Here is a 19,880-nt window from a genome sequence, read left to right on the forward strand (position 1 = left end):
TCTCCTAAACGCCTTGAAGGATTTTCATGAAACTTTGGTCAAATGATAAACTCATCAAGATGACGTGCAGAATTTATAAGTCAGTCATGTCAGTTCAAGGTTAAGGTCACAGCTCAAGGTCAAAGGTTCAAGTTACCCTTTCACTATCCATAACAGTGGCGGGGGTTTTAGCTGTCTTTCAGACTGCCATGTAATAATTGATTTTAGGACGGGAGCTATTTGTTTGTTTCAGTGTAAGATCGATCAAATCATTTTGAATACATCTCGTGAAAATGTAAACTCTGGTGTTCAAGCTTGAAAAAAATCGATTTTACTATAAATCAAAGAAATTTTATATTATGCAATTAAATATATGTGTACTAAATTGTACACATTTTACAAGTATAACATCTCACCCAACGCGTTACGCTTAAGATTATGGCAATATATATGTTGGAAAAAGTTATATAGTTCTACTAGATTGATTTCTTTTTTACATTTTTATATAATTATTTTTTAATGTTTTTTTCTATTATATTTATTTCATATTCCTTCGCGATTAATTGATGTTGCATGCAAGTGAAAACTGTATTTGGATTTCTTACTTCTGAAACAGTGGGTTTATCAGGGTATAATCTATCGTTTTATTTTAACAATATCTGAAAACTTGGCAAGAAATTCAATAAAACTATAAAATGTAACGATAAAAAATCATATCTCTTTTATTTATTCAAACACACTTTCTACTGCACTTTGTCTGGTTGGTATTGATGTAGCTTTTAAAAGTAATTTTAGCCTCATTTCTTGTTCACTGAATTTTACACTGTTTGGTATAACTCTTAATCGACACCTAACTTTATGCACTAACATTAACTCTTGCGGCTAAAATGACTTTTAAAGCAACTCTATTATCAGGAACAATGTATTAAACTGGTAAATCTTTAGGAACGATGGGTAGAAAGATTAGCTGATCAAATATTTAGTATAATTGTTGGCAAATGTTTAGGTTTTTAGTCCTCGCTTTAAATAATTACTTGAATATAACGTTAGATTATAACATGATAAACTCATTGTTTCAAACGGAGAGAAATCCAAATATGATTTTTCACTAGTACGGAACCACACTTGAACGAAAAAGGATATAAATTGTATGTAAGGACTGGAAATTTGCTTCAAATAGAAAAAAAAAGATGTATAATACTGCTTACAAAAATACTAAAATAATACACGCCAAACTATTAAAATCTAAAAGAAACATGTATAATATCGCGTAGACATATTTAACTTTTTTCCAACAACATTGTGACACCATGAAATATAGCGTGACGTTACGCATGGCGCAGGTCTGAGTTCGGTTGAATAAGATGACATGGCATAAATTTATTTTAACTCTGCAAGATAATAAAGCAGTACAAAATAAGCGATGTGTTTTCAATAAGTTAAAAATTAAGAATTAAAATGAACGTGCACTACATATAAATCTGGTATAATGATAATAATAATAATAATGATGATGATGATAATAATAATGATGATGATGATAATAATAATAATAATAGATACGTTTTTTAATTAATCAAACATTAAGAATAAAAATGAACGTGCAATATATATATATATATATATACATATATAAATCTGGTATAATAATAATAATAATAATGATATCAATAATAATAATAATAATGAATCAACCTTCACGTAATGCCGAATTAACTTTCACTCGGGAACACCAGTTTTCAGTTTATTCGGTGAAAGAAATTTCGATCTTATACGGAAACCAACACATGACCCATTTCTATATATTTTTACATTAGTAGTAGGTAACAAACATCCATACTTTGAGGAGATACAGCTTAAAAGTAAAGTTACACAACTTAGGACTGAAATCATTTTAACTGTTGTTAGATATTTTTTGTTTTATGTTCCCAAGATATTCCCGTGAAGAAAATTAACTTCACGTTATTATTCCTCAAGACCAGATGACATGTTGAACACATCACCTATGCCTGATGGTCAAAGGCCAAAGGTCAAATTCAAGGTCAAAGGTCAGATATTTGGGTTTTGCTCCATAACTTCTGTGCCTAGAAGGGTTTTATTACTAAATGGATTTGATTCAAACTTGAAATAGTTGTTCAGCATCATCACCCATATCATATGACACAATGTCCATAACTCTTGCACCAATATTTCATAAATTATGCCCCCATTTTTACTTAGAATTTAAGGTTAAAGTTTTTATACACTTTCACTCTCAGTTATTACTAAATGGATTTGATTTAAACTTAAAATAGATGTTCTCCCTTATTAACCACATCTTGTGACACAAGGTGCATAACTCTGACACCAATTTTTCATGAATTATGTCCCCTTTTACTTAGAATTTAAGGTTAATTTTGATGCATTTTCACTATATCTCAGTTATTACTAAATGGATTTGATTCAAACTTAAAATAGATATTCCAGCTTATCAGCCACATCGTGTGACACAAGGCGCATAGCTCTGACACAAACTGTTCATGAATTATGTCCCCTTTTACTTAGGATTTAAGGTTAATTTTGATGCATTTTCACTATATCTCATATATATAACTTCTGTGCTTGGAAGGGTTTTATTACTTAATGGATTTGATTCAAACTTAAAATAATTGTTCCACATCATCACCCACATCATACGACACAAGGTGCATAACTCTTGCACCAATATTTTTTTAATTATGCCCCTTTTTGGTAAAAATTATACTTAAGTCATGTTTTCATACACTTTATCTGTACCTCTCTTATAATTTGATATTTTTAACACAGACGCAGGCTATTGTTCAATTTTCATCCACCATTGGAGTCAAATCAAACACTTCAGAAACAATTCTTGACATCATAAAATACAGGTCAAGTTCAATTTAAATTGCACCTTTTTTGGCCATGTCTTTCTTATTATTGCCATTCTTCTGTGACAAGACCGTATTGTGGGGGTATTCGTCACTCCTGTGGCAGTTCTAGTTCTACTTGCTGGTTGTTTCTTAATGACAGTGAAAACTTTATATATTCCTTCGATTACATTTTTTTCTGACGGAGGTTTACGTTTTTAGTGAAACCATAGTTCAAAGCAATGATTTTATTGTACATGTATTAAATTTTAAAAATATTCTTCAGATTGAATATTTTCATTATGATTATACTTTACAATGTCATTTGTGACTACGTGTGCTATTTATTGCAGCTTGAGAAATGAATAAAATACCATACAGTTGCGTTGTTTATTTTGTTCAAATAGAGTAGGACATACAGTTGCATTGATTATTGATGTTCCTTTCCTTAAATAGGTTTATTTCCTTCATGCCATTTGCAAAATGCAGGTGTGTTCAAATGGTCATACTTGTCATTTGCAAAATACATGTACAGAGAAGAGTATCCTTAACAACCAGCGCTTTGTCATCAATAGTTACCCTTCTTTCATTGACGCTATTTGTAAAATCAGGTTACAATTGTTACCTTGTACTGTCAGGTTACCCCGACTCGTCCGCTGTCATCCAGTTACTTTCCCTTCCCATATTGGCGCCATCTGCAAATACCTCCATTTATATGTACTTGCCCTACTCCTTTGACACCATTGCATTATAAACGAAATGTTACGTAACCTACTTCTTTTTCAATCAAGATATATAGACCTTTTCTATCCACAGCTTCTTTACTTACCCCCTAGTAATTTGGAAGGAATTTGTTGTACTGCATTTGTAAAATCATGGGGAAGTTACTGTTACATCTATTCCCTTAAAATGGGAGGTTAACTGACTTACACTTTTCATCCAAAATCACTTCCCTTACTCAATAGACGCCATTCCTAAATGGGGAGGTTATCCTAACACCTTTTCCATGCAAAGTTACTTTTCCTATCCCCTTTATTTGCAAAACCGGTTTTTACATTAGAAATTACTTCACCTACTCCTCTGTCGCCATTCGCAAAATTAAGGAGAGGTCACCAACCTTTTTTCCATTAAAGATTACTTCCCTAACCGTATGACGCTATTTGCAAAATTAAGGGGAGGTCACTCTAACCGACCTTGGTTTTATCCCATCAAGAGTTACTTCCCCTACCCGCCTTGGTGTCATTTTCTTAATTAAGGGGAGGTCACTCTAACCGACCTTAGTTTTATCCCTTTAAGAGTTACTTCCATTACCTGCCTTGACGACATTTGCAAAATTAAGGGGAGGTCACTAACAGACCTTGTTTTTTTTTCATTAAGAGTTACTTCCCCTTCCCGCCTTGGCGCCATTTTCTAGATTAAGGGAGGTCACTCTAACCGATCTTGGTTTTTTCCATTAAGAGTTACTACCCCTACCCGCTTTGACGCTATTTGCAAAATTAAGGGGAGGTCACTCTAACCGACCTTGGTTTTTTCCATTAAGAGTTACTTCCCTTACCCGCCTTGGCGCCATTTGTAAAATTAAGGGGAGGTCACTAACCGAACTTGGGGATTTTCCATTAAGAGTTACTTCACCTACCCGCCTTGACGCCATTTGCAAAATTAAGAGGAGGTCACTCTAACCGACCTCTTCATTCTTTCAATTGAATTAATTCCCCTACTCTCGACGCTATTTGCAATATCAAGGGGAGGTCACTAACCGACCTTGGCTATTTTCCATTGAGTTAATTCCCCTACCCGCCCTGACGCTATTTGCAAAATTAAGGGGAGGTCACTCTAACCGACCTTGCTTTTATCCCATTAAGAGTCACTTCCCCTACCCGCTTTGGAACCATTTTCTAAATTAAGGGGAGGTCACTAACCGACCTTGGTTTTTTTCCATTAAGAGTTACTTCCCCTACCCGCCTTGACGCCATTTGTAAAATTAAAGGGAGGTCACTCTAACCGAACTAGGGATTTTCCATTAAGAGTTACTTCCCCTACCCGCCTTAACGCCATTTCAAAATTAAGGGGAGGACACTCTAACAGACCGTGTTTTTTTCATTGAGTTACTTCACCTACCCGCCTTGGCGCCATTTTCTAAATTAAGGGGAGGTCAATCTAACCGACCTTGGTTTTTTCATTAAGAGTTACTTCCCCTACCCGCCTTGACGCCATTTTATAAATCAAGGGGAGGTCAATCTAACCAACCTTGGTTTTTTCCATTAAGAGTTACTTCCCTACCCGCCTTGACGCCATTTGTAAAATGAAGGGGAGTTCGCTGTAACCGACAGGTTTTTTCCATTAAGAGTTACTTTCCCTACCCGCTTGGACGCCATTTGTAAAATTAAGGGGAGTTCGCTCTAACAGACGGGTTTTTTCCTTTGAGTTATTTCCCCTACCTGCCTTGACGCCATTTGCAACATTAAGGGGAGGTCACTCTAACCGACCTGGTTTTTTCCATTAAGAGTTAATTCCCCTACCCGCCTTGACGCCATTTGCAAAATTAAGTGGGGGGTCACTCTAACCGACCTTGTTTTATCCCATTAAGAGTTACTTCCCCTACCCGCCTTGACGCCATTTGCAAAATTAAGGGGAGGTCACTCTAACCGACCTTGGTTTTATCCAATTAAGAGTTACTTCCCCTACCCGCCTTGACGCCATTTGCAAAATTAAGGGGAGGTCAATCTAACCGACCTTGGAGTTTTTTCCATTAAGAGTTACTTCCCCTACCCGCCTTGATGCCATTTGCAAAATTAAGGGGAGGTCACTCTAACCGACCTTGGTTTTTTTCCATTAAGAGTTACTTCCCCTACCCGCCTTGACGCCATTTGCAAAATTAAGGGGAGGTCACTCTAACCGACCTTGGGTTTTTTCCATTAAGAGTTACTTCCCCTACCCGCCTTGACGCCATTTGCAAAATTAAGGGGAGGTCAATCTTCCCCTACCCGCCTTGACGCCATTTGCAAAATTAAGGGGAGGTCACTCTAACCGACCTTGGTTTTTTTCCATTAAGAGTTACTTCCCCTACCCGCCTTGACGCCATTTGCAAAATTAAGGGGAGGTCACTCTAACCGACCTTGTTTTTTCCTATTAAGAGTTACTTCCCCTACCCGCCTTGACGCCATTTGCAAAATTAAGGGGAGGTCACTCTAAGCGACCTTAGTTTTTTCAATTAAGAGTTACTTCCCCTACCCGCCTTGACGCCATTTGCAAAGTTAAGGGGAGGTCGCTCTAACCGACCTTGTTTTATCCCATTAAGAGTTACTTCCCCTACCCGCCTTCACGCCATTTGCAAAATTAAGGGGAGGTCACTCTAACCGACCTTGGTTTTTTTTTCCATTAAGAGTTACTTCCCCTACCCGCCTTGACGCCATTTGCAAAATTAAGGGGAGGTCACTCTAACCGACCTTGGTTTTATCCCATTAAGAGTTACTTCCCCTACCTGCCTTTACGCCATTCGCAAAATTAAGGGGAGGTCACACTAACCGACCTTGGTTTTTTCAATTAAGAGTTACTTCCCTACCCGCCTTGACTCCATTTGCAAAATTAAGGGGAGGTCACTCTAACCGACCTTGGTTTTATCCCATTAATAGTTACTTCCCCTACCCGCCTTGACGCCATTTGCAAAATTAAGGGGAGGTCACTCTAACCGACCTTGGTTTTTTTCCATTAAGAGTTACTTCCCCTACCCGCCTTGATGCCATTTGCAAAATTAAGGGGAGGTCACTCTAACCGACCTTGGTTTTTTCCATTAAGAGTTACTTCCCCTACCCGCCTTGACGCCATTTGCAAAATTAAGGGGACGTCACTCTTCCCCTACCCGCCTTGACGCCATTTGCAAAATTAAGGGGTGGTCACTCTAACAGACCGTGTTTTTTTCATTAAGAGTTACTTCCCCTACCCGCCTTGGCGCCATTTTGTAAATTAAGGGGAGGTCAATCTAACCGACCTTGGTTTATTTATTAAGAGTTACTTCCCCTACCCGCCTTGACGCCATTTTCTAAATTAAGGGGAGGTCACTAACCGACCTTGGTTTTTTCCACTAAGAGTTACTTCCCTTACCCGCCTTGACGCCATTTGTAAAATTAAGGGGAGTTCGCTGTAACCGACAGGTTTTTTCCATTAAGAGTTACTTTCCCTACCCGCCTTGATGCCATTTGTAAAATTAAGGGGAGTTCGCTCTAACCGACTGGTTTTTTCCTTTAAGAGTTACTTCCCCTACCTGCCTTGACGCCATTTGCAAAATTAAGGGGAGATCACTCTGACCGACCTGTTTTTTTTCCATTAAGAGTTACTTCCCCTACCCGCCTTGACGCCATTTGCAAAATTAAGGGGAGGTCACTCTAACCGACGGGTTTTTTCCATTAAGAGTTACTTCCCCTACACATCGTGACGCCATTTGCAAAATTAAGTGGAGGTCACTAACCGAACTTGGTTTTACAATTAAGAGGTATTTCCCTTACCCGCCATGACGCCATTTGCAAAATTAAGGGGAGGTCACTCTAACCGACCTTGGTTTTTTCCATTAAGAGTTACTTCCCCTAAATGCCTTGACGCCATTTGTAAAATTAAGGGGAGTTCGCTCTAACCGACGGGTTTTTTCCATTAAGAGTTACTTCCCCTACCCGCTTTGACGCCATTTGTAAAATTAAGGGGAGTTCTCTCTTACCGACGGGTTTTTTCCATTAAGAGTTACTTCCCCTTCCCGCCATGACGCCATTTGCAAAATAAGATGAGGTCACTCTAACCGATCTTGTTTTTTTTCCTTTAAGAGTTACTTCCCCTACCTGCCTTGACGCCATTTGCAAAATTAAGGGGAGGTCACTCTAACCGACCTTGTTTTTTTCCATTAAGAGTTACTTCCCCTACCCGCCTTGACGCCATTTGCAAAATTAAGGGGAGGTCACTCTTACCGACCTGGTTTTTTTCCATTAAGAGTTACTTCCCCTACCCGCCTTGACGCCATTTGCAAAATTAAGGGGAGGTCACTCTAACCGACCTGTTTTTTTTCTATTAGGAGTTACTTCCCCGACCGCCTTGACGCCATTTGCAAAATAAAGGGGAAATAACTCTAACTTCCCCTGCCGCCTTTATCCCATTTTCAAACTCAAGGGGAGGTAACTCCAACCAAATGCAATTTTTGTATAGTTACTTCCCCTACCCCATTTGCAAACAGTGGGAGGTGGTTAATTTTACCTTCATCCTTTTTTCTATTCATATTTACTTCCCCTGCACGCGTATTGATGCCATTTGCAAAATAAAGGGAAGGTAACTCCTACCAACCGCCTTTTTTTTCAATCCAGCACCCGCCTTGACGGTTAACCTTAATTGTTATTTCCCCTACTCACCTTAATGCCAGATGGGAGGTTACTGTCAGCGGCCTCGGTCTTTTTTCAATCCAGAGTTACTTCCCTTACTCACTTGACGGTTTTTGTAAAACATATGGGAGGTTACCCTAAACTTAATAAACCAAAGTTACTTTCCCTACCCCTTTAACATCATTTGAGGTTTTCCATACTTTTAATATGGTCACATATTTCTGCCGAGTGATAGCTAGGTAACTATCACGATACTGTTGTAAACTTTCCAAGATTTATTTCCATTTTTCTGAAAACGTTTCAGCAAACCATAATATTTTCTAGATATTTCACCTGTTCCCTGAAAATATTTAGCGCAAAATTTAGCGTTAGTACGGAAGCCTCAAAGGGACTCCAGATGTGAGAAAATGTTTGCACATGTCGACAAAATTAAAGCGATATAACTAAATCCTTTTGGTATTCTCGCCTTAAATGTTTCGAATTAATGTGAAGAAACAAAGCATTTTGCCCTCAGTTTTCCTGCAAAGATAGAAACATTGCACATTTCGAATACTTCTTTGTCGAAAACTTTTTGTAAACCGTTTCTTGAAAAAACTTTTTGTGCAATGCTTATAAAATATTGCAATTCACGTCTAAATATACCCGTAATCATGCCGATTTCTTAACTTCGCAACTTACGTTTTTTCGCAAAGACAGAAGCACAATTTGCATTTCGTATAATTTTAGTCAACATATCAAATTGTAGCTGGCATCTCGAAATAATAAATGCAAGAAACTGTTACACACGCACGGAACCGCTGACGTGGAGTGTTGAAAAGGTAAGGGCTCCGAATTCTATTCTGTTATTTTATTGCTTATTATGTTTTCTGTGTACTGTAAATAGTATGGTACCATAATATTCACTTATAAACCATATTTGTCATTTCTAAAATGTGATATATTAATTTTTATTGACTAAAATTTTGATGAGAATATGTTTTTTTCATCTATTGCACACCTATCCATTTGTTCCACCAAGGTTCAACCTGATTAAAGAAACCGGGAGATCCTTGTGCTCAGATTATTCTGTCTACCGAAACTGTCTTCATGCAGGGAAAACCCTGACCACGTCGTCTCTTATTTAAATCAAGTTGGCATACTCTATGGAAATTAGAATATTAACGAGATGGATTTAAATAACTAAACAAAATATCTAAGATTTGTCACTTTCAAGATTATGGTATACATGACCTATGCTCATGTCCTGTTCGTGGCGTCACACAGGTTAATTCATAACCTTCAGTGACAGTTCTAATTTTTCTAAGGTTTGTTTGGATTTCTATGATAGCTATAAGCTAGATAGGTTTTCAAAGATTCCCTTTTTGGTACTTCAGGAAACTACCACACCATCTCGGAGCCAGTTTGCCAATATTGGTCCTACCGCTACTCAGACGTCACAGTTTTCCAGAGTGCTGGCACGCCTACTGTAAGTAATCATATATACAGTTTTTAAGCTAAACTTTTGGATGAAAAAGTAGTAATGTTATAACCATCGTGTCATTTTATTTTTGTGAACCTTAACATTGGCTATAGTTTTGTTCCAACGCAATTTCAAAATTTAGAAATCCTTTCTTTGAAGAGCAAAATGAAATGAAAAGAACTTATGTTGCACATTACTGCTTCAATTATTAAATCAGAAATGATTGTCATTGAGTAATCATTATGATATTTTGAAGAAAGGAAACATTTGAAATGTAAGATTATATACTTTCAAAAGCTATTTATGCGTTGTGTGACCAAAATGGGGTTTGAAGATCCTGTCTGTCTCTACTCGTATGGGTGATGAAAAACACAAAGCGTATGTGAATTGAAAAATGGCATTTCTTCATATTCCGTAAAAAAAAGGATGACAATGAACACATAGCTGCGCGCAATAAAACCGCCAAAAGGAACCTGTACTAACATGGTAATGCTAAAAAAAATTCTTCAATGTTTCAGGTTCAGTTGAAGCTTTCAAGCAATGAATGCCAAGGACAGATTTAAAGATTCAGTTATCTTCCCTTGCGGACACTCTTTGTGTTACCCATGTGGGCTTCAATTACAAGTAAACCATCAGGTCGTCTGTCCTTTATGCAGAGGACCAATACGGAAAATGTGCTCAGTGAATGACAACTAAAGTATTAATATCAGACTACCTACAAGTAATTGTTAAGTGCTAATTTATTACTGTGGACCGTGACAACCCTTTTTTCTTAGATTATACCTCATTATTGTTAATGTACTTCAGTTGATGTCTCTACAGCAGGGAGCTGTAATAGTGTCAGTGATCATTATGTTAAAGATGTTGATACTGAAAAAGATAATACTTATTGCGTTAAAAAATGTCAGTATTGCTGGAGCGGATTACACCTGTTGTTTTATTTTTCAGGTCAATAGTCTTTGTCTGGTCATAACTACAACATGTACTTTATTTCCAAAATACATGCAGTTTATGAAGTTAGCTAATGTTAATGTTTCAGGTTTCTGTTCTTAGAATTAATGTTTCTGGTTTTTGATCTAAGTTGATAATTTATATATTTTGTTAACCATTACAATATTGTAAGTTTAGCTGGAAGGAATTAAGATGTTTTTGATAACCTTCATATTAATGCTGAAATGCCTTTGTCTTATCGGGTACTGTTGAATTATCCTATTGGGTGTCTTGTTCAAGCATAATATGTCTGTTTAAATTACTTGTAGTACTTAGCCCTTAGACCCTGTCATGGCACCTGCTTTTTCATGACAATGTTTACAGATATCACTATGTCATATATAGTACCCAATTTAATAAAATGTGTTATAGGATTGGATTTTAAATGTAAAGTATACAGCTGTGAAGGAGATTAGAAGATAAAGCTTGTCTGGGCTTGTTATTTCTTATCCTTAAATCATCAGAAGTTCCTATTTACCTGGCATGACAATGGCGAGTGATGTGAGCATAAAAGATAATTTGATGTCATCTGTTGGTCCAAAGGTTTCACCACAATGTGACGTAATTTGTTTTTGGTATAGAAAGTTAGGTACTCTTTATTTATTTCTTTTTCTTTTGATTAATATATTTTAGCCTTAGTTTTATTGTACAACTGCAGTTAGCAGTATTGAATGTTTCTTTTATTGCAAATAAATTTGATTGTTCCAGTATTTGCGTTTTCATACTTTCCCCAAGTAAGTGTAATGAAGATATAATTGGTTGAGCAAGGCAGCTCAAGACATAGCAATTGCAGCTTAAGGAGGTAGGTTACCTTGTTACAAGGGTAAATTCAAATTAGTTGAACCGCAGCATCTTTTTGTATTTCGTGTAATATGAAGTTTTAACTGCTAAAATCTCAGTTTCGTTTGTCTCTGTCCCTTCAAGTTCATTTTTTATCCAGGTTTGAAGAACATGACCCTCCAAAGGTATTTCATATTGAAAGAAGAAGGAAAATACGGATATTTAACACTTTTCAGTGTATTTTAGTTTCACTGATATCCGTAGAAGTCAGCATAATCTATAATTTTACTAGTATGCACGTTAGCTTTCTAATATAAGCTTAAAATGTATATGTCGCGGGGCTCGTGTTTCCATGGTAACACATTTTTTTCTCATTTTTAAACAACTATGTATAAAAACAGGGGTTTTTGACGGCTTCAGTGCCATTCTGTTAATGACCAACATGGAATATTTGGGTAATATTATTAGCTAAATACCAAGCACTATACATGGTACCCTATTTTTCTTAAAGTTTAAAGTAACCATGGCAACAGAGATGTTTAAAATGGCTTATATCTTGCTTTTTGTCGTAATTTCTTATAAAATAATATTGAATAAGATTTTATCACATGTTTGACGTCGCGGGAGTGTAATAAAGCCATGAAATAAAAATGATAATACACTAGTGTAATAAAGCTTTGACGTCGACGTCGTTAATAGTATCGGAGACGTTGGTCAAATTGACTTGTATATATAGTAAAAGAAAGTAGAATTTTTGAGGTTTCGACAGGAAAGGCTAACATGTGATAAATAGAATATTATATTTGTGACTTTCCACATTGAATTTATTAAACTCGTTGAATAAAATTGATAAAATGCTCGACAGAGCCTCGCATTTTATCATTTTATCCAACTCGTTTAATAAATTCAATATGAAAAGACACTCATGTAATATCCTCTATATCTTTCTAGTTGATGTAGCTTTAAAACGTATTATTTCTAACGTAAGTTATATCTTCGTGTTATCTGCATTTATTCAAACAAATTTCTAAGCTTAGAATACTTACAGCAGTACCCTTCGTCTGGCATTTTTCATGGAAAAATCGTTCAGCATGCTACTTTTATTCTCATGGATATTGTTGAAATGAAAATAAAAAGCCGAAGCTGTGTTTCTTAAATAGACTAGTGTCAACGCTTTTGAATTTTACATTTAGATACATAGGTCACGGGCTTCGTTTCCATGGTAACATCAATTCAATTCAAGAAACCACAATTTTCTACTGAAATTTGAACAATTTTAGATCTTAGTTTTAGTATATAAGTAACAAATTATCAACGGAACCTGTAAAATAGGTATTACAAATCAAACTGCTAGATTTTTTATTTGAAAATGGCCGTAACAAGTAACCTCTCACCCAACTATATTCCAAATAACATTGGTTACCATCATCCATTTTCTTACATTCCGCATAACAATTCAATATAACTACATAAAAGAAGCAAAATATTGATTATTATTCAGAGCAAAAGATTCATAAAAATATTTCAGCAAATAATGGTTACTTGAAAATAGTTTGAATAAAGAAAATGCACAGAATTACCTTCTTTCAAGATAAAAGCTATTAATTTTGCGCGGTAACTGACACGTAACGTCATGACGTCAATGACGTCATTTTAAGGCAACATTAGTCCTCCACCTCTGATAATTCATGTGGGGAAGTTGGCAGTTACTTGCGGAGAACAGGTTTGTACTGGTACAGAATCCAGGAACACGGTTAGGTTAACTGCCCGCCGTTACCTGACTGAAATACTGTTGAAAAACGGCGTTAAACCCAAAACAAACAAACAAAACATTGTTTTGAAGCGTTTCTGCGGCAATTTATTCATTATTTCTGCATTATTAAACCATAAAGCGTCAGATCAAATACAGGTCTATGATTTGTTTTCAGAAGAATGAATATACAAACACATTTAGTTTATCGTAAACGTCGTCGTAAATCGTCACGTTAGCTTCCGGTTGGACATGCGCACATACAAATATAAAGGTAACCTACCTCCTTAAGAGGAAATTATCTACAATGTTAATAAAAATAGCCGAGTTTTCTACTTCATAAAACCCAATATTTTACTCAAAATTTCAGAATCAATGAAAATATATTTGAAGAAGCAAAGATCAAGGCAGGTGCCACAGAAGTTAAAGTAAATAATCTCAACGAAGGGTTAGTAAAAGACCAATGTCTAACAAAAGCCGATACATAGTCTCCTGAGTCATCCCCTGAACGTGAAAGTCGAGAGATGAGCGTCGTAATTTATTCCCTGCACCTTCTGACGATCTGTCTCCAAGTCCGAGGATGAAGGAGGACAGAGTCAGAACCCAAAATGCATAAACTTGGCTAAACCTTGTGCCCGAATCTTGAATCTGTGCGACAACGGCATGTATTCATACCCTAACTTGTGTAATTGTACGGCAGACGGGATCGACGTTGTAGGAACTGTGAATAAACGTACTAAACGTACTAAAAACGTGCGGAGCGTAGTGAGAACGTATTTTCTTGCCTACCCAGCGGGGAAAGTATACATTTATCCGAGCACGCGCCGGGGACATATATTCCTGTCTTTCCTTAGGGAAAAACCTTGTCTAAAATAGCGTGCACTAAGGTGACGTCACATAGTACTGGCACCATTGTGACGTCATAAACTTTATAAATAATGTCAGGAAATACCCAAACCCATTTGTCTCCACGATCTATTTTGAATGTGATAGGCAAGAAAAATGATCTAACATGTCTGCCTGTGTAAGACAGCTGTTTTCCCTACCCTCGGGACAGCATGGATAAAAAACCTCGCTAACGCTCGGTTTTTCATTCCACACTGTCCCTCGGGTAGGGAAAACCCCGTCTTACACAGGCACCGGGCATGTAAGATCCTTATAATAAACTCTTAGAACTGTTTTGAAACGTACTGCAAACTTAGTATTTTATTTTGATCGTATTCAGACGGAATAACGACGACGCACTAAGGATATAATTTGGTCGAGTTGTCTTTCTGTAAACGGGTTAAACGAGCTACAAACGGATCCGGTCGGTGTGCACACGTACTTAAATTGACCCCCGATTGCATTACGTCATACCACGTACGTCTCTAGTACGAACGAAGTACGGCGGTTCAGTTCTTAGTACGTCCATCTCGTTTTAAGTACGTTAAAATTGTCAGTCCGTCTAACTGTAGGACGGAATGATCGGCAGAAATTTTTGCACCATTCCCGTTTAACCCCGTCCGAGCCAGTCCATAAAGTTCTTAGACAGACTGTAGAACGTCGATACTACGTCTGTTCCGTTGCCACACAGTCTGAGCTCGTTCGGCTACAATTTTTAGAACGTACTGAAAACGAGCTTGGTGTGATGAGGGGTATTTATAAGGTAATTACCATAGTCGGTGAAATTATTAGGCCCGGGCCCCCTGTCCCCTGTGCCCCCCCCCCCCCCCCCCCCACACACACACACACACACTCCCCTTCCTGTGGCCCTGTACGGCCTTCTTGATATATTCTTACGCATTAGAACTCAAAACTCGGGTTATTCTACGATAAACCACGCTTGGGTACTTATTATTTCTTAATTTAACGGCGTCGCGATCGATATATTAGCAACGATCGTATTTCTGTTTATTCGAATAAAAATTATGCTAATACGAGTTTCGCAGATACTATTTTCATACACGAGCTGACAGAGGTTATGCATCGAGAATCACAAGAATGTCACAAAAAAAAATGTTTCGTGAGTCAATTTAAACACTCATATTACCTCCCTTTAATTATCTATTTATAACTAATGTACAGTATTTTATAACATAAAGCGATTAAAATATTTTAATTTTATGTAAATTTTAATAATTATTATTATTCCTTAACAATTTACATTCTTTTAAGTTTGTGTTTTACTATTAGAAAACTGGTGTATTTTAATTTAGCTCTTGATATATATACCGCGTGTAAGGCGAAATTGATAAAAAGGGCCTTTGACGCAATGTTACTCAGTGTCTTCACGGACATTGGGCGGAATCACCAGCAAGAGATTTCGGAGGCATAATTTCTGTAAACTGTGGCAGCTGGTGCTCAAAAGGCCTGGCGCCCTAGTGTAATAAATGACATCCCAGAAAATTAACACACAAACTACATCGTTTGCAATCAGAAAGACCTGTAAAAATCTCGTGTGCACGCGAACGAGTTAGGCTCCCGACTACTTAATCTTTTATATTCTTTTTACAATATTTTTGTGAATTTCTACTCTCTCACTTTAATTCCTCTTAGCTCTGAGTATCTGTCTTGAGAAGAAAATGGGACATAATTATACAAAATTTTGAAAAACCCCTGCGCACGTTCACAACATATCATTCTGAAAAAGAGGTCATTTGTTAGCAAAGAAATCTAATAATTCCAATTCTGTAAATTCGAAACAAAACAATCAATCTAGTACCATTTCTTTTATTTTGATCAGCACTGATTAAAAAGAGTAATTAAACCTGCGAGCAAATTTAAGTTTTGCTAAATACCCGGATAATTTTCGGACCATTTCGCAGACTCTTCAAAATAATTATATTGGATGTTTCAGTTGAAAAAGTCACCACATAACGAAAGTCCAATAACCTTTAATATGTTGATCACGTACGTAGGGCTTTTGTACACTGGTTACACATGTAGATGTTATATATATTATCATTTTCAAATCGCCTGGAGCGCGCAGCATCCTCTGTGTCACATGTGGACATGTATTTCATATATAGTAGGACCACTTGGTCTTTTTTATGTGATACATATACTTGAAGAGCGGCCATTGTCTGCTGTGCACTAGGAGTTGTAGTTCTTCTCATACGAAATATATATAGTGTGCAATGTTATAACATGTTGCAGACGCTTCGAAAACCACCATTACTTCAAAATTGTCTTGCTTTTATCAAATTACCGTACATGTATTTTATAATAATCTTAATTGACTTGTTTTCTTATCAAAAGTAGGCGTATCTAAAAGTTCTTTTGTGTTCCCTAATAAAAGGAAGGTTGCATGCAATAACGCAAAACAGATACTAGGAGGGAGGGTTTGCCACCAAATTAACGATACAATATATAAGAATATTTGTTACTGCGCTACGACATGACCGCAATCTTATTGATGAAACCTTTTAACAAATTATCAGAATAGTTCAGAAATTGAAGTCCTAGGGGTAAATGCAAATGAACAAAAGTCAATGTTAATTCAGACGTTGGTTCTTACGACAGTAACTTTGTAAGCGTCTTGTAATAAGACCTACAGATGTTTAGACGTTTTACATAACTTCCTTGTTTGTTCGACAGGGAGAAGAAATATCCTATGGATCAAGGTTACAATTTGTGAGTTTACTACCGACATCTGCCATACATTTGTGACCCACAATGGAAAATATAAACAGCTTTTTTTTTTTAAAAAAAGAACTAATGCAAAAATTGACAGACTCAGGTGTTTACAAATCTAAAGTGGCCTGCTGTCCAGACGTAACTTCCGATTGCAAATATATTTCGATAGACGCTAACGCAGCAACAGCTCAGAAATATCTTATTGATCTTTTGTTATCACAAAGGAAAGTGAGCACAAAAAATATTTTGCTTAAAGTAAAAATAAAGTAAACAGTGGTGCAATTTCCCGTCAACGAGCAATTATTCAACGGTACGGGTACATCACGGTCATAAGTAACAATCAATATGGACTGTGGCTTGATTTAATCTTTAAATAGGCAAAACTGCCGATTTCCGCTTTTGCTATAATAGCAATCTACTTATTCTGCAGAAACTTCTTCCCGATTCCCAGGCGATTTTATGTCTGCTGGTGCAAATATTTGTCCGTAAAGATACATTTGGATTCAAATTACACAGGGCATTTCACTGGTCTGTACGCAATTTCCTGTAATTGAAAGCCATTGATGTTTGGAGTAATTACATTTTATAACATTTACAGAGTCCCAAAATTGTACCTGTTGAGGATTTGAAGCTTTGTGCAGAAGTATGCTTGTTTAACTTTAAGCTTAAGGAATTAGAATCCTGCAATGTAAACAGAATCGACGTTATGAGTCGTTCTTTCCCATGGAATAACGTATTTCGTTTGCACCAAAATTCAATTTCTAGTTGTGAAACGTTCTCTTAATCTAAATTCAGGAGAATTTCCAGCTGTGATTAGGTCTTTCTTCCGTGAAAATAACACTCCTGAATTGAAGGAAAGAAACATTAGTCGGAATCAAGGTGAATATAAAATATCACATGGACAATTAATTATTTGTTTCATTTTTCTTTAATGACTTATCATACTTAAAACATTGTTTCCCAGCGCACGGCTGTAGCGGAGACAGCAGTTGACTCACAAATGATCTTATCATAAAATGAATCTTTGTTCAGCTTTGTTGTTAAAGGACGTTGTATTTGCTGGTAGAAATCACAGCCTTATTTTCTTACTGTATCATGTACTAATCAAAGCTGTTTACTCGCTAGTCTAGTATTTGCTTTCATTCTTACTTTGTGTAGTTCTTCCTGGTTGGCACGTTCATAAAAAAATAATTGTATGGAGAAAGCACCACAAAACTTAACAATTAATGCATGTGACTTAAGTGTGTTTGAGATCTAATATGAGGTGAAAAGAGATGGCAGGTTATGTGTTTCTATTGCCCTTGTTGTCTATTTGTTAAACTTCTTCCATGTCTATTGTTTACAAATAAATAAATCACAGTGGTATACGGAGGTTTAATTCTTGGAAGGTGGCTATTTTGTCTGGACCTTTGTTCTTGCTTCTACCTCTTTTGATCAAGGTCAATCATTGATATTTTCACATTGTTTCATAACTTAAAGCCATGTTGAAATTTCAGTTAAAAGCAAATTCTAGACTGCGATAAGCGTTATCATAAATAAACATTATTGTAATTAATTATATATAAAGAAAATACATATCTCCTGGGACTGGAGACTTACTCAGCTTCTGCAATTCAACTATGGCGGATATGATGTCAAACGTGACATTATTTGTTTGTTTGAACTGAAATTGGTTGAGATTCACTAGGCGGTGGACTTGTTTTATCCGACCTTAAGTGAATAAACTGAACTCTATGTAAATTTAGAAGTTTTCAGCTTTTTAGGGTATCTGATCTTCCAATGACTACACTATCAAAGGTACGTTAAGAAAGAATATTACACTCTAAGATATTGCTGTGAAGTATTACCATAAAATCTGTGAAAAGATCTCAAGTTTGCAAGCACAGAACGCAAGCAGGCACCATAACAGCAGACATGCTTTGACAGAGCCTGTTCATTATATGTACCCCTGCCACACACTATCTCTGGCTTAAGCGGACTTCTATTACAGAAAAAAAAGAATGTTCTCCATGACTGACTCCAGACGACCAGAAAATATAACCCTTGAGTCCATGTACGGGTAGACTTTTTACAGCCGCCACATGGCACTTAAAGCTTGAGAATAAATATCAAAAACAAATGCATTACAAATGTATATATAAGTTAAGTACGATTCGGATACGTCGCAGATTAGTTAGGCGAGTACTTTGTATATTAGGATAAGAATTGTGTCTGTATGCGACGAACTCGGGGCCTTTTGAAGTTTTGAAAGAAATGATGATACTTCTTTACTAGGATAATTTGCATTCATAACAGAATGGAGAAAAAATTCACAGAAAACACTTATTCGTGTCAGCATCGAAGGATCATCGGCGCCATGACAATACATTATATCTGCACACATAGGAGGAAAGGAACTGTGTCATTAGTGTGTATTCCTTGTACTATTGCACATTCTTTGAAGATAAATGTTTTGGTTGATCAGGGTTGTAGAAATCTTGTATTGAATATCTAACAAAAACCGACATTGCTATTACTGTTACTTCGAAGGTAAACTAACTCAAAGGTTTCCTTGTAAAGATTGACATGTACCGTATTTATATTATTGGGATCAAGAATAGCTACGAAGAAGAAAGCGTGTTGTCCAGAAGTCGAAAAATCCAGAAACGTGTGATTGTTAGGGTAAGAATGTTTTTTATTGAACAGAATCTTTAATGAAATTTGAGCCTTTTGGATTTTTTTAAATAGAAAGATGATAGTCTGTGCTATATTATGAGTTAACTTACATCACAATTGACATGCGCACGATAGATAAAAGACTCATTTTCGCAGAAAAAAAGGCTGACATTACTTTATTGGCGTTTAATAATACAACTGCGTATTTCACATATGAAAGTCTACAATTCTTTTGTCATAATGGCATATTCATAGATTGTAGATAAAGTTCTTTTTGTAATCGGTTATCGGTACTATAGAAATCTTGTGATCCTGTTTTGAATACCTAATGAAAATGGCATTTCTATTTACTTAATTGGATAAATCCGTCTTTCAGATGGCACCGATATTGTTGGATGTTGCTAATGTTTTAACTTTGCCTTTTG

At 36.4% G+C, this 19,880-nt stretch overlaps 1 non-coding gene across 1 annotated transcript; it reads left to right on the top strand.

Annotated features, from left to right (window-relative positions):
* The first annotated feature begins 15,417 nt into the window (after positions 1 to 15,417).
* Positions 15,418 to 15,545, top strand: LOC128548132 (U11 spliceosomal RNA). Its single transcript, XR_008366896.1, has one exon. It is a non-coding gene; the product is annotated as a U11 spliceosomal RNA (small nuclear RNA).
* Positions 15,546 to 19,880: the final 4,335 nt, after the last annotated feature.

Source organism: Mercenaria mercenaria, chromosome 1 (assembly GCF_021730395.1).
Source record: "Mercenaria mercenaria strain notata chromosome 1, MADL_Memer_1, whole genome shotgun sequence".
NCBI lineage: Eukaryota > Metazoa > Mollusca > Bivalvia > Venerida > Veneridae > Mercenaria > Mercenaria mercenaria.